The sequence below is a fragment of the Carettochelys insculpta genome, chromosome 1 (genome assembly GCF_033958435.1).
Source record: "Carettochelys insculpta isolate YL-2023 chromosome 1, ASM3395843v1, whole genome shotgun sequence".
Taxonomy (NCBI): domain Eukaryota; kingdom Metazoa; phylum Chordata; order Testudines; family Carettochelyidae; genus Carettochelys; species Carettochelys insculpta.
Window position 1 is genome coordinate 358,433,489 of NC_134137.1, and position 27,908 is coordinate 358,461,396.

At 47.5% G+C, this 27,908-nt stretch overlaps 1 pseudogene; it reads right to left on the reverse strand.

Annotated features, from left to right (window-relative positions):
- Positions 1–968: 968 nt before the first annotated feature.
- On the reverse strand, positions 969–27,908 carry LOC142019705 (F-box/LRR-repeat protein 3 pseudogene; annotated as a pseudogene).

Genomic DNA, 27,908 nt, shown 5'->3' on the forward strand with positions numbered 1-27,908 from the left:
ATGTAGAAAGTGGATCACAAAAAATACATCTTCTTCTTTGTAGTAACAACCTTTTCCCCATTCCAATTACAACTAAGATTGCCTTCTCTACAGGAATTCCTTAGAGCTATCATGCAATAAGCCAATCCTGCAGTCCTTCCTTAGGAACCACTCCCATTTAGGCTTCAAATCTTCCTTGCTTGGATGGAAATCATCAAAACACAATACCAAAGCCAAATTCAAGATTTATCAGAGCTGCTTATTTTCACCCATCCTTTATAGTGCAGAATGATGGGGAATGAACACATAAGAATGGCCATACTGGGTCGACCCAAGGTCCATGTTGTCCAGTATTCTGTCTTCTGATAGTTGTCACTGCCAGGTGCCCCAGGAGGAATGAACAGCTGGGAAATCATTGAAAGACTTGCCAGAAAAAGACAGGAGTGAAGGATTATCAATGCTGCCCTAAAGGCCAGAGGCATAATGGGAACATGATGAGGATGGCGATCATTATTTCAGATTGCTATTATGATACAAGCTATTTGTTCTACATGTTCAATCAAAATATGTTTAGTGAGCAACTGGAGACAATAACACTGCAAATAAAACAGTTTACCTGAACATTCCAGGAGTCATTTTACTCCCCATCAAGCAGGCAAGCTTCAAACTCCCTTTAAATACATGAAGAGCCTGGTACTAACTATGTTTAATGGAACAATTTAATTAAACAGAAGCCAAATGAAAGTGCTTAATTTAATTAGAGGAAGAAACACCTCTAACCCAGAGACGTCCTTTCAAAGTGCCTATTGTTCAATACCGTATATTCTATTTCTAATTTAATCTAGCATTGCTACCCTTGAGCGCTTTGCTTTTACCTCTCTGCAGCTCATTAACCTTAGGAAATTGACAACTTTAAGTGTGTTTGATGTTTCTTTTATATGAGTCCTTATTTGCATAGAAAGCAACACCTTGATCCAATTTTGACCACCTTAATATTTTCTGTAGATATTTTCCCAGGTAGGCCTCATCTCAGGGAATCACATTCTTCAATGGTGTGTAGAGATTTCTGAATGCATTTGATCCAAGCAGCAATCACTATCTGAAATTAATACTTCCTCCATTATAGAAACCAAGGTGAGCCTGGCTCCACACATCTTTACAAACTCAGTTACATCTCTGCAAGTAACCTCACATGCCCATGGCTGTTGATGCTTACAGCATGGCTGTCAGTCCCTTGCCTGTCAGATTCTTACAGCGTTCAGCAACGCAAAGGAGTTCATCATACAATGACCGGAACCCATTAGCCCACACCTCCAATTCAGTCAGCCTGGGGCAGTTCATTTCATTGTGACCAACTGTAGCTTTGCTTTCTGTGTGACCCATGCAAAAGGTGTGTACCAGGAGCTTTCTCTCTGAAAAAAATGTATCAGATTCCTTTTGTATAAAAAGAAGTAGATCACAATATTGACTTCAGGGAGTGCTTAACAAGAGCATTCCAAAACTGCTTTCTAATTGTGTGAAGTTCAGTTTCTCCTGGATTTTCACACACAACATCTGTGTAAAGATGTTCAAGGTTAACACGTTTCGTTAGTGAAAGCAGCAGTGCATCACTTAGTAGGCATTCATTCCAAGCCTGCCTAAGGCTATGACGCTGGTCAGCCACACAAAGAATTTCAGCAGGCGACATTGAGGACAGCTGCTCATTTTCTGCAGTTTTAGAGAATCACTGTTATTAGAAACAAAAACTTTCAAGGATGAATCATGAAGAGGTGTGTCATCAGTTCCGATGGATCATACTGCCTTGGAGTTTCCAAAAAAACCCAGACCAAACCATACCAAAACAAAAATACTGTCACTCCAGATGCAAATTAAGCCTTGGAGACATTCATAAAACTTGGCTTCACTGCAGAAATCAAACCCAGGCCCCCTCAGAGGTCCAGAGAGGCCTGGGCCACTTCTAACTGTCAAGGCCCTTTGTTATAATAGCATGAGAAATAATGTGATTCTTTTAAATTTAACGTGCTTTTCTAGCCTTTTTCTGTGCAAATGCACTACTTATTGCTATACGAATCCCTCTGCAGATAAGGGCTCGATGGAGTCCCTAATTTCCACACTTGGAGTGACTCCACACTTTGGAGATATTTGTGTGTTTCTTAGGATTGTCTAAATTATGTATACTTAAATGAACTGTATAGTGTGTATGTGTGAGCAGTTACTGTGGCAGGGTCAGGCCAGAGGGCCATAGGAGAATGGCAGTCTGAAAAGGGAGAAAGACCTGCTAAATACAAGCAGAGGGCAGCAGGGAAATTATAAGCAGCTGTGAGGGAGTTGGCTCAGGCAGATTGGGGCCAGCTGACTCCTCTGCTGGCTTGACACAGGCTTTTAAAAGCCCTCCACAGTCAGATGGTTGGGGACTGGAGAGGGGAAGAAGAGGGACGAGGACGAGGACGAGGACGAGAGCAGAAGCCTAAGAGGGAGACAGACTAACTCTAGCTCAGAAACAGCAGGGGAGGGAGTCCCAGGAGGAGGGGCTGGCCTTCCTACCAGAGACACTTTACAAAACCTCAGGGGAAAGGGGTCAGAGACTTATGCAAGTAGTGGCCAGGGTAAGAAGGGCCCTTGCCATGCTATGTTCAGATGGATAGAATAGAACTGCTCATCTGAGGGTCACAGGTAATATATTTCTAAAGGAGAAGTTCCCTTCACAACAGGTTGGTTCTTTCTGGTATAGCAGGGCCTGAGTTCTTGAAATGCTTATAAGAATGGATCTAAATGTATTGGCTTAATTTCTTCTTACTGTATATTTTTTTCCTTTCCTTTTCAAAATGGCTGAAATCCTGTATGAAGCTGGTTCCTAGTATTTCTGAACATTTAAAAAAAATATCAGAGGGGTAGCTGTGTTAGTCTGCATCCGCAAAAACAGTGAGAAGCCCTGCAGCACCTTACAGATGATGAAGCGGGTCTTTGCCTGTGAGAGCTTATACTCCAAAAACTCTGTTAGTCTATAAGGTGCCACAGGACTTCTTTTTGATCTAAAAAATAGAAAAACAAATCAAATTGAAAGATCAGCCACCTTCAAACTTTGAAAAATGAAAACAATTTTGAAACTTTTTCTTTCCTTGTTTTTGCTTTTTGAACTGGCTGTAGTAACCAAATGGTAAAAATATGTGCTGTATATAATAATCCAAGATGAAAGAAAGGCCTGAATGAAGCTCATATCTATTTTTCACTTATTTCAGCACCAGCTAGGCGATCGTCTGACCTAGATGGGTTGAATAGGCCTTTTTTCATAATGTAGGTATGATGAAAGGACAGGGATATGAGCATCCTTTTCATTAGAAAAAATAGGAGACAAAGACAGACCACAACAGAACATAAAACTCAGAGTACAGAAAAAGAATGCCTCAGAGCTATTCAAGGAGATAGTAGACTTGTGAGCAACAAATCATGTATTGAATCTTCAGAAAGGCTTACCGTAAGGGAAATTAGGAGAAACGTCTTACAGTGTGTAATTACTGTGTGGAGAGAAATACTGAAATCAGCAATGGAAACTGTATCCTTGATACTCCAATTGCACTTACATCCATGTAACTCTGTTATGGGCGATATTGCCATCAGATTTAAGCAGCAGAGATGGCTGGGAATTTCTTGATTCACTGCTTTTAAATTAGAAAATGCTGCTTACACAAAACCACAACTTTTTGTGTGGGAAAAGGCTAGTTTCAACATATTTCTCTAAGAGTTTTTTTTTTTTAAACAAAGTTTTGATATTGAATTTAAAATGTTGGTTTTCTGGTTTGGAATATCTTTGTGTTGCATAAAAATGAGGTAGTTATAGGGTTTTTAAAAAGTTGAAATTAAGAATACCTTTGAATTAATCATTACAAAATCTGGATTTTCACTTTACAAAAATTGAGATTGTGATTTTTTTCATTCCAGTTCAGGATTGGAAACACTCTCAGAATCTCAGATTCACAGGATGGGTAAAAATATTTCCTGCACAGCTCAAATAAATAGGCAAAGGAGTCTTGTTTCCCAAATTATGGCAAAAACTAAGGGGCCTTAATGTAGAATAAAAGCCAAGTTTTATATGCACAGAGCCTTGACATACACCAAACTCTAAATATCTCTTCACTAAGAGGAGGTTTGGTCTGGCACAGTTACCTTTTCTGACCTCTGGCTGATAAAATCTCAGCCTAAACCGGCTGTTGCAGATTATTCAGCAAGAGAATTCATGCTTTTCCATAGTGTGGAGCATACATCTTAATATAGAGAAGCCTACTACTTCATCCTATTCAGAAAAGCATGAACAAACAAACTCCTCTGCCACTAAGAATTTCACAACACCACTGCAGCAGCTACAGCAATTTTTTATCCAGAGAAGTAGTACTGGGAAAATATACGATTACATTTTAGCTTCTTTTAGTTGAAATATGGAGGAGTAGCCAGGATTGTGTGGATCAGCCTGAGAACCTCTGCACTACAGTAATGGTGCTTTGCAATATAGGAAGGCCCAAATTAAGACTTTCCTTGATGCTTTATACAAATGAGCATGTGGGTGCAGGAGAACCCCACAAGGGAATCACACGTGAGAAGAAATAGTACTGACGCTGTGGTACAGTTGCACAAATTCCAGTAGAGAGAAGCACCAGCAGAATCACAGGCTCCTGTAAACAGGGAATGAGGAAGCTTTTATATCTTCTCAGGAATCCTTCCACAAAAAGGGAAAGGCCAGGCTTTCACTTGTATCCTGCATCTGCTGCTCTCAGTCACCCTCTAATGTACTGGACTCTCCCTTTTCCTAGCTCGTATGTTAAAATCTCCATTCTATCCTTTAAACAGTCAACTCTGTTCCAACTTTTGACTCGTAGGCCATGAGGCTAGCCTGCTAGTTTGCTGTATTATGTAATCTGTTTTCTTCATTCATGTGCTTGATTATATTATTTTCTCAGTTTAGGTTTTGCACTGAATCACTCCATTATAGTACACATTACTTCATTAGACTTGGATGTAACACAAGAAACCTATGGGCCTGTATCCTGCGTGAGGAGCTAGAGCAAGTGAGCATAAGTATTCATAATCTTTGTCATAGATATGAGTTAACAGCATGACACCTTTTTGATGGAAAAAAAACCCCATGATTCTGGGGTAGATTACCAGGAGTGTTATAAGCAAGACATGAGAAGTAATTCTTCCACTCTACTCTGTGCTGATTAGGCCTCAGCAGGAATATTGTGTCCAGTTACAGGAACCACATTTCAAGAAAGATGTAGAGAAATTGGAGAAGGTTCAAAGAAGTGTAACAAAGTGATTAAAGGTCGAGAAAACATGAGCTATGAGGGATGGTTGAAGTAATAGTTTTGTTTAGCTTCGAAAAGAGAAGACTGAGAGAGGATATGATAACAGCTTTCAAGTACCTAGAAGGTTGTTACAAGGAAGAGGGAGAAATACTATTATCCTTAACCTCTGAGTGTAGGATAAGAAGCAATGTGCTTAAATTGCAACAAAGGAGGTTTAGGTTGGATGTTAAAAAAATCCACCTACCAGGGTGGTTAAGTGCTGGAATACATTGCCTAGGGAAGTTGTCCATCCTTGGAGATATTTAAGAGCAGGTTAGATAACCATCTGTCAGTGATTATCTAGATGGTGCTTGGCTCTTCCATGAGTGCAGGCGACTGGATTGGATGACCTCTTAAGGTTCCTTCCAGTTCTACTATTCTGTGGTCCTATAAATTGCCTATTGGTTACCCCTTTTGACTTTGGGGAACTGACCGGAGAACTGAACAGAGAACTGAATAGGTTCACCACAATTGTGGACCATACTGGTAACCACAAGGTATACAGCAAAATATCAAAGTACGATCTCGGCCAAAGGTCATGGTTTTGAGGCTGAGATAATCAATACTGATATGTATAAATATGGTAGCACTATGTCATACTGTTAGCTTATAGAGCAAGCATACCCAAATATTTATCTGGGTGAGGAAATAAGATTTGGGCATAGAAAGGTAGACATGGATATGACTATTTAGGGCAGTGTCAGGACTGTGTGAGAGGGCAAACCACCATGCAGAGCGGGCACTCTTTCTCTTAATTGTCTTCTGTTAAGCTGTCAACTCAGCTTCTGCAGTACAGTTTAGCTCCTCAACATTCGACCCTGATCTTCACCAGCTTGGCTAGATGAGCCTGGACCACTGAATTCACTGGGCCCACCAGACATCAGGCTTGTCCTCTGTCTCCCACTACTAGCTTTCCAAGGAAGCGTGTGAGTATGCATGTTTATGTAGCCTGTTAGAAAAGGAAAATTACCACCAGGGATCATAGAACTGTTATTACTACTATGTGGCTTCTGATCAGAGCTTTGATTACTCTTCCATTTATTTTAATGAAGATCTTGAAATGTTGGTATTGTCCTCAGTCTGAATGTCTTGTCACGTATCCTAAGAGTCTGCACACAACATTGCACTCACTGTGTTCTCTAATTCTGTAGTCTTAATCTGGTCAGATCACTGAGCTCGAATAAAATAGCCCTACAAATTCAGGTCAGCAGACCTCCACATGGCTTGCCAGGATTCTGATAGCTCCCTCTAGCAGTGTTCACCCTCCCTCCCCCAAAACCTCTTAAATAAACAAAGAAACCCTGAGATGTTCAGTTGTACCCTAACATTGAGAGACCTGAATGTATTCAGGTCCTTTGGGTACCCAGATACACATTAGTGAAGGAGGCAGCTCAAAACAAACTCTGCCTTCCAGCTAAGAGGGAGCTTGATTTTTACCTACTTTTATAAATTGGTTTGGCTTCTGTTGGAGCAAGGGCCTGTTTTCCAGCTATTTTTTTTCCTCAGAGGTAATAAAATGGATCAAACATGAGCTTCCAAACTCCCCTTGCCAGAATTTTGTCCGTCAGTTCATGCCCCTTTGTAATTGTTGCTGGCACATTTTTTTTATTCTGGAAGGGTTTTTTTAATACCCATTTAAGTAAGTTCAATATGTGAATCATAGCCTGCGTCACATCAGCGAGCATTTTTAAATAGCATTGCAAGGCAGAGATCCTTATTTTTGTATTAACAAGAATTTCAGTTTTATTTCATGGGCAAGAAAAAAAAGACCAGGCCCCTTTCACCTCTTAAGTTTATTTTTAGCACCTATGTTTGTTAAATAAAGTAAGATTTACATCAAAACGTCTAGCAGGAGCTGAGCATGTGAGTTGTACTGTATGGATCAATCAAAGCAAGGCATTCAACACTTGCTACTGGCCTAGCAGTGCATCATCCCAAGCCACATTTTTGGTACACGCTTGGACTCCAGTGCTGCTGATAGAAGCAGTCCCTTTACAAAAAGAAGTGTTATAAATCCAGCAATCAAGTACAGGCAGCCGTGCTGTCATTGTAAAGTGTGAGAGGTAGTGAATGAATTCACTGCATTCTTTGCCATAATATTTGCTCCTCTTCTTGGAAAATTAGTCTGTAACATCCCCAAGGCCAAAGCGTGCCCTCAGCCTGCCAGTGTAAAGCTAGAGTAACTTCATTAAATTGATCTGAAGAAGTAGGTCTGTCCCACAAAAGCTCATCACCAAATAAATCATTTTGCTAGTCTTTAAAGTGCTACATTTCTGCTGTTTTGTTGGAGTACAGACTAACACGGCTACCTCTGTTACTGTTCATTAAAATCAGTGGAGTTATTCTGACTCTCCACCTCTGTATAGGCAGGTCTTTTCATAGTTCACAGTGTTCAACAAAAGCAAGTAAATGGCACCCCTGACTGCTTTCTGTATTTACCATATGCCATACTACAGCTTTCCCCAGAGATCTTAAAGAAACCTTAAGGAGAGATTTAAGTAAGTAGTAATATATTGGATAGGAGCTCTTGGGTTTAGCCCGGTGTGTAACACAGTCAGAATACTGAAGAGCCATGCTGCTATCTAGTGGCAAGAACAGGTAGGTGTGAAACAGCACTTTATGGCTTTTCAGTTATTGAATTACTGTCACTGTTTTTCTGCATTCATATTCCACAGTAAATGTATATGTTCATGGGTGTGATTCTGCTCTGCCTTTGATGTCAGTCTGCAATAGCTGGATGTGATATTGAGATTAGACTTTGTAAGTACTAAATTTTGAATATTGATTAATGCATCCTGTGTAATATTTTATTAGCAGCTGCATCAGCTTTTTATAAAATAAGAATAAACTGCAGGAAAACCAAAAGGTTAATAGACAGTGATAGAGTATTAGAAATGCTGATGTGGTTCTGGGATCATGGAAGTCTGGCTCTACTGTTACAGAAAGCAGGGAACCAGCACTCTGATCCCTGTGACTCAGGGTTTCTCAACCTATGGGTGGTGGTTACATTTGAAAAGGGTGGCTGCCTGGGCTGGGCGGCTCCACAGGTGGCTCTGAAGAGCTATACACTCCTGAAGTGGTTCTCAACTTCTTATTGGATTAACAGCCATCAGTCAGTTAAGCCAATCAATGACATTGAGAACCATTTCAGCTGCAGGGCAGAGAACTGCATACCTCAGGAGCAGCGCCCAACTCAGGTAAGGTAGGGGCCTGGGTCTGAGGTTAGGAGGGAGGGCTCAGCTGCCTGGCTCCCAGCAGAGTTCCCACGGCTAGCTCCAGCAGCCAGCGCTCTGCCCCACCTAGCTTCAAGCCACAGAGGCCGGGGGTTTCCCCTCAGCTGGGGCTCCCGCAGCTGCCTCTACTGGCTGGGACTCTTTCCCAGCCGGCTTGCAGCTGCAGAGGAGGATTGGGAGTGCTCCCCACCCTGGCCTAGGCTCCTGTAGCTGCCTCTGCTGGCCAGGACTCTGCCCCAGCCTGCTTGCAGCTGTGGAGGAGGGTTGGGAGGCTCCCCAGCCCTGGCTGGGGCTCCTGCGGCTGCCTCTACTGGCCAGGGCTCTTCCCCAGCTGGCTTCCAGGTGTGGAGGTGGGGTGATCTCACCCTGCCCCAGCCAGGGCTCTTTCCCAGCCAGCTTGCAGCCACAGACAGGGTTCGAGGGGTTCCCCCAGCCCCAGCCGGGGCTCTTGCGGCTGCCTCTGCCGGCAAGGGCTCTTCCCCAGATGGCTTGCAGCCATGGAGGTGGGTGGGGGTCTTACCCCTGCCCCAGCAAGGGCTCTTTCCCAGCCACATTCCAGCTGCCGGGGTCAGCTACGTACACAGCTGCAGAATGAGTGGTTGGATTGATGAGGAGCTGGAGGGGGTGGAGTGAGAAATGTGCATTATGACCATGTGGATGGAATCAGAGTGGGTGTGGAATGAATGCTGGGTGCTGTGCTTGGGACGAATGAATGGAGTAGCACACCCAGGCATGTCTGAGTACAGGTGCAAATTAAAACCTACAGGGTGTTTTGTGTGCAAGTGTTGGCAGATGTCATTGTCACATCCATTTGTTGTACACTTTAAATATGACCCAATCCTCTAGTGGCGTAGGCATGAATAGTTGTACAGGTGTAGCCCAATGGCATCAGAGCCCTAGCTTGTAAACTTAATATTATGGTAACGCCTGAATACTTCAACAGATGAAGATCCCATGGTTAGGCACTGTACAAATACATAGTAAGATAGTCCTTTCCATGGGTGGTGGGTGAAAGCCCAGCTAGGGAAGGTATGTGCTAGCCCTGCCCCTTCTCCCCAGAGCCCTGGCCCTTCCACTGCCTTCCACAGCTTCTCCACCCCTCAAGGAGTCAAGCCCAGCTCCCAACCCAGGTTATTCTCCCCAGCCCCTGACCATCCCCAGACTCCTTAGTGTCCCCTGTTCCAGTGGGTGGCATGGCCTCACCCTTCCAGGCTGGCCAGTGTCCGGGCTGGGTTCAAGCCACAGAGGGTGGGGGTTCCTCCCCACCCCCAGCCAGGGTTCCTGCTGCTGGTGATCGCTAGTCAGGGCTCTGTGCTCCACCTGGCTTCCAGCCACTGGCTTCTCACAGCTGATGCTCCTATCTCCCTGCCCTGAAATAGGCAGGGAGGGTGTGGCAGCTGTTCACAAGCAAGCTCCATCAGGAGGCGGGGAGCTCTCTGCCTGTCCTGTTCTGTACCCCCTCAGCTGTGTGCCCGAGGCAAGTGCCTTGGTTGCCTCACCCTTGTTACAGCCCTGCTGTCAGCACACCCACCTCCTGCCCTCCCCTGCTTTCTGCATGGCCCCGCCACAAACCCCTTCTGCCAGTGAGTGGGGAGAACCAGACACAGTTCCCCCTCCCAGCCAGTGAAAGCAGTACGTTGTCAATGTATTTTCCATTTTTCTAGGAAATAACTACTATGAATACATATATGAGGGGATGCAATTTTATGTTCTTGCCTCAAGTGCAAAATTAGCTAGTTATAGCTCTGGACTATTTAATAAAATGTTACTTAACTGCACCACTGGGCACTGTGTAAATAGCAACCAATATGTGTGATGCCATAAATCGGGCACAATGTAATCATAATGTATGCCTGAGATTTAGTAAAGCAGCTATCTGGTGTTTGCTTGACGCAATCTTACAGCGTGCATGTGTTTTTGTTATCAATACAGCGAGGGATTGTAAATTTCATTTTGCCCTTTATTTGAAAAAATGACTTCAACAAAAAGTAAGTATGTTGACAAATACATCAAGCGTGGATTTACTTCGATAATGACAGCAGGAGTGGAAAGGCTGCAATGTGTCGTATGCATAGAAGTTCTTTCCAATGAATTGCTGAAACCAAATAAATTGCAATGTCATTTCAATACTAAACACCATCAATTTAAGAGCAGGGCTGTGAATTTTTTTAAACAAAAAGCAGAAGGTGTCAAGAGATGCTGGACTGATGTTGATAGGTCTTCTCAGCAGCAAAACTTAGCTGCCATCGAAGCCTCATACATTGTAGCATTGAAAATTGTGAAAGCTAAAAAAGCACATACTGTAGCTGAGAATCTAATATTTCCATGTACCAAGGAGATTATCTGCCTTTTGGTAGGTTCAGATGCTTTGAAAAAGCTGCAGCCTTTATCCGTGTCCAATAATACAATTAAGTGTAGAAAAACTGACATGTTTAATGATATCAAATCTCAAGTCATTAAAGACATTAAAAATTCTCTTGAAGGATTATTTAGTATGCAGCTCGATGAGACAACTGATGTGTGTAATCTTGCACAACTGATGGTATATGTACGGTATATTAAAAATGAATATGTAAAAAGAATTTTTGTTCTGCAAACCGCTGGAAACTACACCCACTGCACAAGACACATTCAAGGTCTTGAATATTTTCTTTGAAGGACATTCCTTAGAATGGAAAAACTTGTGTGGCATTTGTGCAGATGGGGGTTCTGCTATGCTTGGTGGCAAGTCTGGATTCCAAACCCTGGTTAAAAACGTTTCTCCAAAAGTAATGGGAACACACTGTTTCGCTCCTCGGCAAGTATGAGCAACTAAAACTTTACCAACTTCTTTGAACCAGGCACTTAATGACGTTAATAAAGCTGTAAATTGTATTAAGTGCAGCGCACTCAGCACTTGCATGTTTCACAACTTTTGTTTGGAACGAGGTTCTTTGCATGAAGTATTATTGTTTCACACTTTGGTGGCTGTCCAAAGGCAATGTTCTAAATCGGGTGTTTGAGTTATGAAATGAACTTAAAACATTCGTGTCACAAAACAAAAGGGAGTTTGAATATTTGTTTACAGAAAATAAGAGTTTGTATAAAATAGCATACCTAGCAGACATTTTTGGACTACTAAATGATTTAAATGTGTCACGCTTCAAGGACCAAATTTTACAATTATCGGATTATTGGAGAAAATAAAATCCTTCAGAATGAAATCCCAGTTATGGATTTCTAAAATTGATGTAAACAAAATCTATATGTTTCCAACCCTCGCAACCTTTCTTGAAGAAAGTACAAATGACTTGAATATTAACTACGATTTGCGATTGATACAGGAGCATTTGAGACATTTAAGTCATGAGCCATTCTGATATTTTCCAGATACAGATGAAAGGTTATTTGCTCTTGCAACAAATCCTGTCAGTGTGGATGTTTGCGATGCACCTGAACTCGCCCAGGAGCAATTTATCGATATGATCAACAGCAAAGAGATAAAAGCAGAGTTTTCAACCAGGCCAAATAAGTAGTTTTGGATCAGACATGGAGTGAATTACCCACTTTTGTCAGAAGTTGTTTTGAGAATTTTACTTCCATTTCCAAATACGTTCTTGTGTAAGTCAAGCTTCTCACATCTGCTTACAATTAAAACCGAGTGTCGAAATAAATTAAATGTGGAAGATGATCTTCGATGTGCACTCGCTACAACAATTCAGAGGATACAACAATTAGCAAAGCAAATGCAAGCTCAACCGTCCCATTAATTTAAGTTCAGGTGCAATTTCTGTTCTGTAAAATACTAAACTTTACTTATTTTTTTGAATGTGTATTTGTTTCTAATATTTTTGCACCACCTGTGAACAAACACTTAATACAATACATAGCTGTATTTAATTTCAGCCCCTGAGTGTGACTCCCCTAGCCCCTGATTGTGGAGTTTAAGCTGGGGGGGGAGCATCTTGGGGATGTATCTTTCCATCACCACAGCTCTGACTAACTGCTGTAAATGTAGTATTATTATTTTATTTCCCCTTTTCTATGAAATAACTACTATGAATATAGAAACATGAGGCAGTGCAATTTTATATTCTTGCCTCGGGCATGAAATTTGCTAGTTACAGCACTGACTCTCCGCCCCCCCTCCCAGTTTTTGGATTACTTTGGATCACCATTGTCACAATGGGTCCCTGTCTGGAAAAGGTTGGGAACTGCTGCTATAACTCCAATTAGCGCCCTTGAAGAGAGGCCTGATTGAGGAAAGAAGTGGCTAATTATGAGATCTGACTGGGCTGATAAGAGCTACAAAGCTAATTAGCTCACTAAGGTGGAGAGTAGAAAAGAGCTTAGGGAGGAAACAAGAAGGAGAGGGAAAAAGATTAGCAGTGCCAGAGAGAGGGAGAGCGCTGGGTAGAGAGATTTTTTTCCCCTTCCTTGCCCACTCCTCCCCTCCTGTGGGAGAAGAGGTTGTGATGCTGAATAATACTGTAAATAGCATTGCTACACTAATAGCTAAAAGTGGCAGAGTGGAGTGCAGGACTATAAATAGAACATTTTTATCATTTTGCTGTTACTACAGACATTCTGAAAGCACTTAGAGATGTTAGCACTTAGCAGCGGTACTTGTAAAGCACAGAAATGTTTCATTTTATTCCCCAGGACACTGGCAGAGAAAGTAGCTAGAAATATGGGTTTTGCCACCGGTTATTTACTAATGCAATACAGAACGATGGGAAGGTTAAGGAGCAGAGTTCGCTCCAGCTATCTGGAGGTTAAACCACATTATGTGTCCATCTTCTGTCATCTCACCAGATAAGATAGATTGATGAAAACAAATAAACAAACAAAAATGACAATATGCCTCTATTGAAACCCCAAAGCATTTGGTTCATAAAACCTTCAGTGAACTCAAATGAATTTTATTGAGTATGGCCTGAAGAAACTTTAGATTTATTCTGCAGGTGACTAATTGTATAAGGCAGTAAAGCACCCACAGAAATGCTGTCTTATCTGTCTCTGACTAACTGTGGCAAGTCCCGTGACGCCCAGCCCCTGGGTCTAGGGCGGGCGGCAACAAAGGAGGGGGTTAGGGTACCAGCCCGCACTCAGTTCGGGCAGTCACCGCTACCCCCGTACAGGCCCCAGCCCTCCGTCCAGGGCAGGGCAGCAGTTCACAAGAGTTATATAGTTCTGGGCCCAGCCCCCAGTCCAGGGCGGGGCAGCAGTTCCCAAGAGTTATATAGCTCTGGGCCCAGCCCTCAGTCCAGGGCGGGGCAGCAGTTCACAAGGATAAACACCGGCCCAGCCCTCAGTTTGGGGCGGGGCAGCAACACAAGGGTCTACAGACAGGCTCAGCGGGGGCTGGCCCTGTCAGGGAGGGGGGTAGGGGGTCGCAGGCCCTCCCACTCCACTGCGACCCGGCCCGGGGCCCTGGGGGTCGCTCACATGCAACCCCGGCAGTGGGGATCCAGACCGCAACACACTGCCATTGGTTCCTGAGCGACGTTCCCCGGGCCACTTCCTACCTCACCCTCTGTTGGCGGCAGTCCCCAGTCCATCTGGTCGAGGGGTCCTCCTAGGTCGGTCTCCTCTGGGTCATCCACCTGTGGGGGCTCCAGCCAATCGTCCATGACCACGTCGTTAGGGTAGTCAGGCGGTGGCAATACAGGAGATGCAGGTCGGTCCTGGGTCTGAGTGGTGTAGGGATCCGCCAGGGCTCGGGGGCAGCCTGCTCCCGGGGCCTTTTCCACGGCAGGGGGTCTCCACCGGTGGGAAGGTCCTGGTAGGTCCGGGAAGTCCGGGTAGTCTCCTTGGGGCATCCGGACCCGGGGTTGCGTGGAGCCTCTGGGGGCCTGTTCCTCTGGCCTGGCCGGGCGGCCGCAGGCCCTCTCCCTTTGGCCCCGGGGAGCTCGTGCAGGCACGTCCTCCCTGCCCGGAGGCCCAGCACTGAATGGCTCCCGAGTCCCGCCTTTGGCTCTTCTAGCCCTTGGCCCCGCCCTCTGAGGGGCGGGCCTCTGGTCTCCTGACTCCGGCCCTGCCCACCAGGGCCTCTGCATAACTTCCCCGGCCTCCGGGTCTGCAGGAGGCCATACTGACCCACTACACTAACCATAACAAATTGGTCAACATTAGTTGCTTAATTTTACTACTGATGTCTACTCTGCAAAATCAACCAACCAAAAATTCATAATGAACTATACTTAACACATGGGCTATGTCTACATGGTGTGCTGCTGCCAGCAGGGTCATGCAATGAGGGCACTTAACAATGCAGATGTGGTGCTGTTAGCCAATGGTCAGGTGAAATACCAACTATGCCCTTGTTTTCATCCAAGATTTCAACTGCTAGGACAGAGTCCCTTCGCAGTGGGCAGCCCGGGCAGGCTGACGGATGCCCCAGGGTCCTAAACACCCGAGTCTTTTACTGCTAGAAGAGAGTTCCTTCGCAGTGGGCAGCCAGAGTTGGCTGATGGGTGCCCCAAGGTTGCACTGAGACCTCCTACACCTGAGACTTTAACTGCTGGGATAAAATCCCTTCACAGCGGGCAGCCAGGGTTGGCTGACGGGTGCCCCAAGAGCCTGCTCCGTGGAGGCAGCACGACTCAACGCTAGGCTCTCAGCACATTTCACCCGTGACCAGGCTGTTACAGCTGAAAAGCAGCTGGGCTCTTTGTTTTGTGTTGGATTTGCATAGTAACAGGAGGAGTCAGGTTACCACTTAATCAATTACTTTGTTTATTTAACTAACTAGTTAAGCTCTTGTGGTTACAAGGTTACAAGGTTTATACTTTGATTACAAGTAGCTAGCATACACTTTAATTCATAGAGCTACACTTGTTAAATGCGCGCAAAAGCAAAAGGTAAAATACCTGGCAGGTCTTATTCTCACCCCTGCGTTACCAACGTGGCATGGCCAGAGTCTTCTCTCAACCCCTTGGAAAGAAGTCTTTTTCCCTTTTTTTTGAGGAGATGGGCGTCCCCTGGGACCTCGGGAGACAATAACCCTCTTGTCCAGCAGGCAAAGGTAATTGGAGCTCAAAAAGGGGTCTGCCAGACCCTCCTCTTATACCTCTTGGGTCATGTATGCTTCTTCCTTATCTAAAAGGGTGCCAATTGAATTAAATCATCCCATGATGCTGGTTCTCATGGGGAGTTCAAGGGCTTAGTTAGCACCTGTGAGGTGGAGACAATTTAACAATTTAGGGCATTTTTTCTTAATAGTCCAGAGATTCCTGCATCTGGGACCAAGTGGGCGTATTAATCACTGGTATCACCGGTACCAGTCAAGGGCAGCCCGAGGCCCTGGCAGTCTGTTAGTCCGTTGTTCTTTGTTGTCTGGTTTTGGCCCATTCAGGGTCAGTCTGGCTCTTACTCCGGAGCATCAAAGACTTGTGCTAGGAGATAAGCACATATGCGCTCTCGGGCATTCCAAGACAGGGCCGTTCCTTTTAACCCTTTTGTGCCTGAACCACCTAAGGAAAACAAGATGGAGTATAGCAAAAGGTGCAGGGGGGCTCTGTCTGGCTACAGGTGCTTATTTACAAATCGCACACCTTATTTGCATACTCTTGCATGATTGCTGTCCCAGCAGAAGCTTCAGTCTCCACAAAACAAGCTGTGTAGGTGGGCGTCTGTTGACCAAAACCCCCCTTGTCGACAGCCCCTTATCCCAGACAAAAATGAGGGGTAAGAGGCTGTCGACATACGGGGTCTTGGTCTACGGACCCTGTTTACATGGCTTGTTTTGTGGCAACTGAAGCCTCTGCTGGGACAGCAATCACAAGTGAGTGTGCAAATGAGGCACATGATTTGTAAACGAGTGCCTCATTTGCATTGTTGAGTGCCCTCCTTTGCATGACCCTGCTGGCAGCAGCACGCTGTGTAGATGTAGCCATACTGTTTAATTCTAAAGTTGCACTTGTGTCTTCCCAGATAAAAAAATGGTGGGAAGTGCACAGAACTACTCTGGACCCCGTGATCTAAGGATCCACATAAATGTTATGCTGAGAACCCATATTTGAATACCAAGATTGGCAATGAAATATGCAAGACATGGAGATGTCTACAAATATGACGTATCCATTTCCAAACACCATTCGGCCTCTTTTGAAAATTGTGTCTGTGTATCAAATTCCCTGGTGTAACATCACTGAAGTCAAAGTCAGCACATCAAGGATGGAATTTTGCATTTTCTCGTCACCAGGGCTATTACTGATTCAATATGAGTTATGTTACTAATAGTCCCATAATTGTCTTCATTTCATTTCTCATTTGTGGCTTTCAAAATTAGCCCACAGCAAGCAGAAGCTGGGACTGGAAACAAAACACCAAATCCGATCATTGTTGTGATGGTTTGGGGGATAGGTCTGCATCAAATTGTGAATTTCATTCTGTTTTGTCTCATTTGCGATTGTAACCTGCATTGTGGAGTAGAAACCACATTTTATATCTGACCACTCTTTTGTCCTTATTGTGATGTACAGCAAGGCCTGCAAAGGGGAGCAGGGAGGTTTTCTCCCTCTGAAGAGAGCTAACATAGGCCAGGGCATCAGGATGGCTACCAAGGACTATTGACTTGCTGCTAGCTTAACTGAGACGTGGGGTTTCGCACTGCAACTTATGGCACAACTGTGTTTATAAGCAGGAGCCAACTATCCACGTGCAAGGAGCAAACTACTGCATTCAAGGGTGACTTGCTATAGGAAAGGAAAGGGAGGCTCCAGCTAGCCTGAACACGGACAAATCTTGGAACCAAATGGAGGGTTAGGTTCACTTTGAAAGGGGACTGTGTATGGGCATTGGTTTCTTTGTCTAGATCTGTCACTGTCTGCGTGCTGTGAGTAAAGTGTATGTGTATTTTAAAAGTTCCTTTACAAAGCCTGTTGGTCCTTGTTTTAGCTGTCACATGGTCCTCAAAGGGTGTAACTAGAGAAATCAGAGCACATCTACCCAGGAGGCTTCTGGGATAAACGTATCTAAGCAACTCTGGGGCCTTGCAGGCTGAGGGCCCAAGCAACTGGCCTATGGGTCCCACTGCCAAGAGGGGTGTCACAAAAGCAGTGTGCCCCCGAGGAGATGCATCGGAATGACCCACAGCTAGGAACAGTCACTGTGCCAACCCAGGGATCTTAGCGACCCAGGGGATTCAGAGGTAGGTTCCCTCACAACAGGACTTGACCATGTTGTAACAGCTGTAGTCCCTATTATCTTGACACTTCAAGGAGACCCATGCTTGAAGCCCCATTGTGTATTGATGCAAAAATTTGCCTATATGTTCATTTTGCAGGATTGGAGCCTTACCAAGAAACATCTGTGAACACAGCATTGACGCATCATGCATTTCTACAATGGATTCACCTACTACTAATGGAATGAGTGATTATCTAGGACATATGCAGCTGTGAGTGTAGATCCAGGAATTTTGTTAGTATCTTATGAATACAACAGCTTAAAAGAAGGATATTTTAAGTTACTTTTGTTTTCCTTTTCTCCTTGCAGCAACCATTGGTAACATAGAATAAATTGTAAAGGTTGTAAACAGGATACAATTACTTAATGCAGAACAGGAAGTGGAAAGTGAGTGAAATGTAACAAGAAATGATTTGCCAAGTTTGGATCGCTGTAATCCAAACCAGTATCAGGAGCCACATACTGTCTGTCTCTGTGTCTCTTTTTGTTTTGACTGTCTCTGTGTGACTTAGAGAGGAGGAGCAGAGAGACCTTCTCTGAAGTCACACACCTGAACAGGGGCTTGCACAGCCTCAAAACAAGGTGTAGAGGAATCACAGCACCAATCTCAACACGAGATAGCCCACAAGGTGCAGCTGCCCATTTCAAAAAACATGAACAACACCCACTGAGACTAGTGGTGTACTAACAGCTGTTTACCTTAATAATGCAAAGAGAATGATGCAGGTAGACTCCAGTGACCTCACAGAGAGGCTTTGGGTGCATTTTTTCACCTTATGCATGGACTGCATAGAAGAGGGAGAGCTGAAGGAAAGCCTGCAACACCTACAAAATGAAACACACCCAGCAGGACTACTCAGCGGTCCACCTTGCCAAGAACATGCTTTTATTTTTCCACATACAGTTCTTGGGTAATTAAAGCTGAGTTGGTGTTTTGCCTTCAGTTTTTAAAAAGAGATTTCCTATACGTGGCCTATGTACTTACACCATAAGCTCTACAGTAACAGAGAGGAAACCGTGCTAGTCTATACACTATCAAAACAAAAAGCAGTCAAGTAGCACTTTAAAGACTAGCAAAATAGTTTATTAGGTGAGCTTTCGTGGGACAGACCCACTTCTTCAGACCATAGCCAGACCAGAACAGACTCAATATTTAAGGCACAGAGGACCAAGAACAGTAAGCAAGGAGGACAAATCAGAAAAAGATAATCAAGGTGAGCAAATCAGAGAGTGGAGGGGTGGGGGGGAAGGTCAAGAATTAGATAAAGCGAAGTATGCAGATGAGCCCCTATAGTGACTCAGAAAGTTCCCACCATGATTTAAACCGTGTGTTAATGTGCTGAATTTGAATATAAAAGCCAGCTCAGCTGTTTCCTTTCCAGAACGGTGCGATAATTCTTCTTCAGTACCACGCATACCTTTAAGTCATTGACAGATTTGGACCCATGGTACAGAGGCTCTAGAAGAATTCCACAGAGACTTTAACAATCTACACCCCACCATCAACTTATGCCTCGATTTCAACATGCAAGAGATACATTTCCTGGACACTTCAGTACTAATCAAGGATGGCCTGATCAGTACCACACTGTACTGAAATCCTACTGATCGCTATCCTTATCTACACCCTTCTAGTTTCCATCCTGCACACATGACTAGATCCATTGCTTACAGTCAAGCTCTTAGGTACAATCACATTTGCTCTGATCCAACTGACAGAGACCAAAAACTACAAGAACTTTACCAAATATTCATAAACCTGAATTACCCACCAGGAGAAGTAAAAAAACTAATCGACAGGGCCAGATGAATACCCAGAGACCAGCTACTCCAAGATCGGCCCAAAAAAGCCAAGAACAGAACACCACTGGTCGTCACCTACAGCCCCCAACTCAGACCACTGCAACGAATTATTAAAGACCTACAACCTATCCTTAATCAGGATGCCACACTCCAGAAGGCCCTGGGTGACTTGCCTGTTCTCTCCTACAGACAACCTCCCAACCTCATGAGGATCCTCACTAACAGCCACAGTCTATACCCCAGGAATACCAGTCCTGGAACCTTTCCCTGCAACAAAGCCCGCTGCCAGCTTTGTCCACATATCTTCTCTGGAAATACCATCACTGGACCTAACCAGGTTACTCACAGAATCACGGGCACTTTCTCATGATCCTCTACTAACATCATATATGCCATCATGTGCCAACAATGCCCAGATGCTTTGTATATTGGACAGACTTCTAACTCCCTTAGACAAAGGGTTAATGGGCACAAAACAGACATCAAAACACTCCAGATCCACAAACCAGTTAGTCAACATTTTAATGGACTGGGGCATGCTATTAATGACCTAAAGGTATGTGTGTTACTGAAAAAAAAACTTTCACACCGCTCTTCAAAGAGAAGCAGCTGAGCTGGCTTTTATATTCAAATTGGGCACATTAACACATGGTTTAAATCGTGATGGGAACTTTCTGAGTCACTATAGGGGCTTGTCTGCATACTTGGCTCAATCAAATTCTTGACCTTCCCCCCCACCCCTCCACTCTCTGATTTGCTCACCTTGATTATCTTTTTTCTGATTTGTCCTCCTTGCCTACTGTTTTTGGCTCTCTGTGCCTTAAATATTGAGTCTGTTCTGGTCTGGCTGTGGTCTGAAGAAGTGGGTCTGTCCCACGAAAGCTCACCTAATAAACTATTTTGCTAGTCTTTAAAGTGCTGCTTGACTGCTTTTTGTTTTCATAAGCTCTACAGAATTGTTGTTACACAGCTGTACAGTAGCTAACAATGAAGCCTTAATCCAGATGGCCCCTAGCTTCATGGGAGAAATCAGTCATTAGTAACATCTCATAGAAAGGCATTGAGGTACTACAATGATCAGAACAGTGAAAGAACTGGTATAGAACAGAAGAGGTGCCACTGCAAAACAAACAACAATATTTAATATCTTTCACATCAGTTCAGTCTTGCCTACAATATGCCTCAATTTTCAGACTCGATAAATATCTTCATTTATAGATAAGTGAACTGTTAATTCTAGACTGGGGTCGGCAACCCTTGGCACACATGCCCCTCTCAGCACGCAGGCTGATTTTTCAGTGGCACATGGCAGGAGCTCTGGCTTCATGCCTCCTCCCCATGCAGCATGTGGGGTGGGAGTGCAGGGCCAGGCACCAGAGCCAGCCCCTTCCCTCCTCTCCCCAGGTGGCATAGGAGGAGGCGGGAGCATAGGGAGCACAGGGCTCGCACTGTGGATTCCCTGATGTGCAGTCCCCATCCCACCACATTGTCTCTGCTCCATCATGGGCTGGGGCTGGAGGCTGTGCTACGGGGCCCTAGCTGGGGTCTCCCCTGGAGCATGGGACAGTGCTTCCATGGAGTGCAGGGCCCTTACGAGACTTTAAAAAAGAATCACCGGCACTTGGATCCTACATAAAGGTCATATTATAGCACTCCCCCTTGGAACGGTTGCTGACACCTGTTATAGACTAACATATCTCCCTATGTATCTTTCTCAAAGATGCTGAGAAAGTGAAACGTGTATATTTTGTTTTTAGTCCTCGTACCATAACTGAATTCAAATTTTCACATATAGATTACTATGTATTCAACTAACCTTGGACGACCAGGAGTGGTGGGTGCAGGGTGGTGAATGGTGGTCATGGTTGTGGTACCAACTGATATACCACTTTGACACCACCATCAGCATCTGGAGGGACCTGTTGGCTCAGCCACCCACAGCAGCTATCCACATTGCCCCTGCCATTCCTTGCTGCTCCCCACACCACTGCTCCCCTTGCCCCTGCACCCACCCCCACTACCCTGCGCCCATCAGCCATCCTCAGCCATCCTCAAATTTTGGCAGTGAATGAGGGCCATGCCTGCTCCATCCACCCTGCCTAACCCTCTTCTCCCCAGGAATTCCTGCTCCCTCTACTGACCCAAATCCTGCTACAGCCCCACTGCTTCCATACCTCCCTGTGTTTGTGATCCCCAACCCTGCCCTGACAGAGACCTTGAACCTGTGGTAGGAGGTGCTCCCAAACCTGATGTGGCTCAAGGTCCTGTTTCCCCACAGGGTCATGGCCTCCAACCCCCTCCATGGACTCATACCTTCCCACCCTTGTCCCAACCACCCTGTCCAAGTTCTGATACCCCCACCCCCATCTCAAGCCCCACCACTGTACATAGTTAATTGTTTTCACACTTTGTACATAGTTTGTTTATTGCAACATTTATTTTAACGTGTTTATGTTTAAGTAAAAAAGTTGTTTGCTCACCAACCATGTGTCTCTTTTCATTGGGGAAGGTTTGAGGAGGGGGCAAAGGGATGGATTGTGGTGGGGACAGGGTAGGGCCGTGGGCCCAAGGCACCCACCGGGGGGTGCCCTGGGGAAGCTCACTGGGGGGCCGTGGGAGAAGCTGTCCCTTAGGGCCTCACAGATTCGCAGCATGTACCTATGGGCTTGGTGAATCGGAGCTGTGCCTAGCTGCTTATAGCCACAGATAGAATCTGACCCCCACCCCAGGAGGAAGGTCTTGCCCTTCCGCCCCACAATGTTGTGGAGGACACAACATGCCACCAAAATTGGCAGGTGTGGAGGCACCTGAAGCATGCCTCCAGTCAGCCAAAGGTGCACTTGGCCTGCATCCATGCCCGTTTGAGTTGGCCATTAAAGAGATCCTGGCTCAGGTCCAGCTGTCTGGTGTAGGGCTTCATGAGCCAGGGCAGGAGGGGGTAGGCCACATCCCCCATGATGCACAGTGGCATGTGTATATCCCCAACTGCCAGCTCCCAGTGGGGAATGAAGGTGTCTGCCTCCATCCTCCAGCACAGATCAGAGTTGTGAAACACTTGAGCATCATGTACCCTGCCTAACCATCCGACATAAATATTGAGGAACTGTCCATGGTGGTTGACCAGGGCCTGCAGCATGATGGAGGAATATCCCTTATGGCTTTCCTCCTGGGGTGGAGGTGGTTGACATACTTGGCCGCACTGTGGTCCAGGGTGTGGATGGGGATGTGGGTCCCGTCCATAGCCCTGAAGCAGTTGGAGATCCCCAGAATAGCAAATACAGCCATGACTGTGTCCACATCTGCCAGACGGATGACCTTCCACATCAGGACTGTTATGATCTGCAAGGGGAGGGACCAAACACACACATCAGGGACTAAAGGAGAGAGCCCCTGGACCCCATAGGACTCCCCTTCCTTTTCCTGCCCCTTCCCCTCAAGCTCTCTGGGCGCCCTCCCATATGCCACCCCCACAGCAGCAGGGCTGTGTGAGGGTGGGATGGAATGTTCCCCTGGGTGTGGAGCTCCTATCTTCCCACCCCACCCCTTGCGCCCCTGACCCAGCTTCCCAAGGGTCCCCCTTGGGTGGGACCCCCTGTGCAGGGCCTGCAGCCTGAGAGGGCCCTACTTCCATGAGTTTGACCCCAGTGGTGGATTTCCCCATGCCAAACTGGTTTCTGGTGGAGAGGTAGCTGTCAGGGGTGGTGAGCTTCCACAGTGTGTTGGCAAGCTGCTTCTCCACAGGGACGGCAGGCTGCAGCAGGGTGTCCTGTATATGGAGGGCAGGGGCAAGCCAGGCACAGAGCTCCAAAAAGATGTCCTTCCACATGTGGAAGTTCTGGAGCCACTGCTGGTCACCCCACTGCCCCATGATGAGCCAGTCCCACCAGTCAGAACTGGTGTTGTGCCTCAAGATCTGCCTGAGCACTCAGGGCTGGGGGAGCACAGGATGGTCCATGCAGCAGCAATAGTGTGTGGCAGGGTCACCCTCCCTGGAGAGGAGGAGGAGGACAGCCATGATCAGGTTCAGCAGACTCTGAAGCACCTCTGGGTGGAGTGAGCACAAGCCTGGAGGCTGCTCTGGCTCCCTTGAAAGTGCTGCATCTCTCTCAGAAAATGTAACAGCAATGAAGGGTCCTGTGGCACCTTATAGACTAACAGAAAAGTTTTGAGCATGGGCTTTCGTGAACACAGACTCACTTCATCAGATTCATAGACCAGCATCTGATGCATCAGATGAGTCTGCGCTCACGAAAGCTCATGCTCAAAACTTTTCTGTTAGTCTATAAGGTGCCACAGGACCCTTCGTTGCTGTTACAGATCCAGACTAGCACGGCTACCCCTCCGATACTCAGAAAATGTGTGAGCCTTGCTGTAGCAGCTGTGCTGTCCCTTTCGGAGATAGGCAAGCCTCAGCACGGGCAGGGAACATGTGCTGGTGGGCGTCCCTTGCTCTGGCTCCCGCAAGGGATTACTAGACATGTGACCCTCTAGGATGGGGTTCCAGTGGCCATTCTGTTGAGAGAATAGCTGGACAGTCTGGCTGCTCTCTGTTGGTAGAGTGGGATCGAAAGAGCAGTCCACTTTGGTGTCTGGCTGTAGTCTGTCAACAGCAGTTTTGTCAGAAGACCTCTTCCAACAGAAACATCTGTCCACAGATTGCTCTAGTCTGGGCATATCCTGATAGTGGTGCTCTTGGCTGTTTTATAATGCAGAACACAAACAATTAACTTCTGGCTTTTGTGGGTCAGCTGTGACATTCTGGGATTGATGCAGAGACAAAACTTCATAAAGGCTGTTAATATTTGCATGGTTAAACAAACAGTCTGACACACTTGAAGTCACAAATTCTCTTCTATGCATTGAAATGTAATGTGTACAGAGTCAACAGTGCTGGATTCCATGGAGAATAGTTAAGGAAAGGAGTTTGATTTATTTTGTTGAAAATATGTATTTGGAAGCTGAATGCACTCGGGAACTCACAATATTGAAATGCCAGGATGTCAGAAATACTCTTTGGCAACATTGTGGCACTTTTAAGTATCATGGGAGTGGATGATAAGAAAAAAAAATGCCCTATTATTAGGTTATATTGCTTATCTTCTGGACCATGGTATAAGCAAGCTCTGAGACAACAAAATAGGAAAAGACACATAAAAAAGGCAAAACTGAGCTGCACAAAACCCTCTGCACAAAAGGGTGGCCATTGCTCTATGGAAGCTGGCCACCCCGGACAGTTACCAATCCATCGGACACCAGTTCAGGGTGGGCAAAGCCACCACTGGGGCCGTCCTCATCGAGGTAAGCTGTGCCCAGCTCACACCTAGACTGCATGTGTGGGGCAGGGGGCAGCCTGGTGACGTGCACCGTTGAGAGAAGGGTGGGCACCCCGGGGAGAGGGGCAGGGATGGGGATGGTCATGGACAGACAAGCTGCACCCCAACCCACTCTCATGAGCATGCCCCCCTATGCCCTGCAGGTTGTCCAGGAAATCAACAAGGTGCTCCTGAGGCAGCTGGTTCACGCTGGGGACCTGGACAATGCCATCCGGGGACTCCAGGAGCTGGATTTCTCCAACTGCTTCAGGGCCCTGGATGGCACCCACATCACCATCTGGGCCCCAGAGCACAGACGTGGGGCCTACATGAATTGCAAAGGCTACCACTTGGTGGTCCTGCAGGCCCGGGTTGATGCCAATGGCCAGTTCTAGGACATCTACGTTGGCTGGTCCGGCTGCACACATGACGCGAGGATCTTCAGGAACTCAGGGTTGCGACGTTGTATGGCCGAGGGGACCTTCTTCCCCTGGCGGGAGCTCCCCATCAGCAACATGACAATGCCACCCTGTCTCATGGCGGACACGGACTACCCCTGCAGGCCTGGCTGATGCGGACATACACCGGGCACACCCAGCTGAGCCAGGACCTTTTTAACGAGCGGCTGAACTGCTCCTGGAACACCGTGGAGCAGGCATTCAGCCGCCTCAAGGGGCATTTTAGATCCTTCTGCACTAGGCTGGAGGTGGGCCTCCCCAGCGTGCCAGTGGTGGTCAGGGCCTGCTGCACCCTCCATAACCTGGTGGAGGCAAAACACAAGCCCTATATGCAGGGGTGGGCCGCTGAGGCGGGATAAGGGTACAAACAGCCCCCTGCTGCCCTGTGCCACCAGGCCCAGCAGGACGGGGTGTGTGCAAGGGAGGTCCTGCACCAGGCCTTTCAGTGGGGGCCACAGTAACCCCTCCACACCCTGCACACTCCCCCCCCCACCTGCACTCTGCACACACACACACACACACACACACACACCCCTGCATGGGGGACACAGGGTAAACCATAAAAATAAACTGTTTACTATATGAAAAAACTGAGCCCCTCATTATCTAGGCGAAACTATATACACGTGTGCAGAGGCGGTGAATGGGGAGAGCTATTTACATGGGGGGAGGGCGAACAGGGAGAACTATTTTCATGGGAGGGGAGAGGCTGAATGGGGTGCCGGGGTGGGGGCCTCACCCCTCCATGGTGCTTGAAGGACAGGAGCCCCGTCACCCGTGCCCACCCCTTCCTCCACATGTCCGGGGGCCCTGCTGGGGCTGGGCCAGGGCTGGTTGCACAGAGAGGTAGGGGCTTGGCATGGGGGGGGCTGGAGGCTCGGCCTCCACCTGGCCAGCAGGGTGTGGGCCAGATGGATGAGGCTGGCTATGGGGGAGGGAGCAGGGCCTCCAGGTCAGCCTCCTCGGGGGGGGCATTGTGGGGAAGGCAGGGGGCTGTGGGACTGTGGAAGGGGGGATCCGCTGGAAGGAAGGGGAGGGGATACATGGGTGAGGGGGTGTGTGGGGGATGGTGCGGGGGCAACGAGGGGTGAGGGTGTGGGAGTGACCAGCAATGAAGTGGCAGCAGGGGCCAGATGGCCGACCATGGCCTGGGTGAGGCCGTCCAAGTTAGACTCCACCCAGTCCCATGCCTGCTGCTCCATGGCAAGCCACTCCCGCATGACGCCCATCAGCTCCCTGAGGGCGGACGTGTGGGCCGTGTCCCCTGCCTCCTCCTCCCCGGCCTGCTGGTGTCGGCAGAGGAACTGGTGATGATGCCGCACTGTCTCCATTCGAGGTCTGGGCCACTCCCCCTCACCCTTGGTGGTGGGGCTTCCCAGGCCCATTGCAGGGCTGATCCGGCTGCTGGCTGTTGGAGTTGTGGAGACAAAAGGGGAGAGGAACAGGCCATTAGTCCTGGTGAGGGACCCCCTGAACCCTCCCCTATCCCACCCACCCCATCCTGGAAGTCCTGCAGGGACAGCATCCGGAGTTCACCATCTGGGTTGTGGGGGCACTGGCTTTCCTCTGCTTCCCTCGGTCCCTCCACAGCCTGGTGGCCCATGGTACTGTCCAGCCCACATGGTGCTGGGTGCCACATGTCAGCCCTGTAAGGCCGGGGCGGTGGGGCCTTTTGGCCTGCCTGTGCCCTGGGGCTGATGTCTTTGTGGGTGGGCTGTGGCCAACCTGGGTGGGACTGTGTGCCGCCTCCTCCAGCCCTGTGATCACCAGCATGCACGGTACATACCTGTGGGTCCCTCCAGGAACTCAGGATAGGCATGGCTGGAGGGGGCCAGGCTGGATGGGCCTGAGGGGACATTGATGGTGAGGGCCCCCTCACTTAAGCCCTTGTCATCGCTCGTGTCCTGGATCCATTGGGGGCACCTGTGGGTGGCCAGTGGTCTGGGCCAGTCCTCCCCCTCCGTCCCCATCAGCTCAGTCAGGGGGTTGGTGGTTTCCAGGTACGCGACCAGGGGTCCCGCCTCCTTGGGCCCAAGGAGGTGGTCGAGGTCCTGGTAGTAGGGGCAGCTGGTGGGCACTATCCCTGATTGCCTGGCCGTGTCCCGGGCCCAGCAGTACGCCTGCTGGAGCTCCTTGACCTTGGACCTCACCTGGTCTGGGGTCCAAGTGGGGTGACCCTGGCTGGTGAGGCCCTTGGCCAGGCACTTGAACATTGTGGCGTTCCAGCGCCGGACCCCTGTCTGCTGCAAGACCTCCTCATCTTCCCACAGGGTGAGGAGGTCCTGCAGCTTGGCCTCGGTCCAGGAGGAGGCCTGATGCTTGCGGGGCTGGCTCCCCTCCTGGGCAGACGCTCCCCGGTCCCTGGATGGCCCCTGCGGTGGGTGGGAGTCCCAACTGCTGGCCATGGTGCCGGAGGTGCTGCGGCTTCCCCCAGCTCTTCGCAACTGGGAGCTGTGTGCGAGGCAGCATGGGCTCCCTGCTGCTGGCAAGCTCTCAGATTCCTACCTGAGGGCTTCTGGGAGCCTGCATCCTGAAACGCAGCCGGATGCTGGAGCTATAGAGCTCCACTTGTGCTGTGCGTGGCGCCGCCGCCCGCCAGCTGATTGTGGCCAT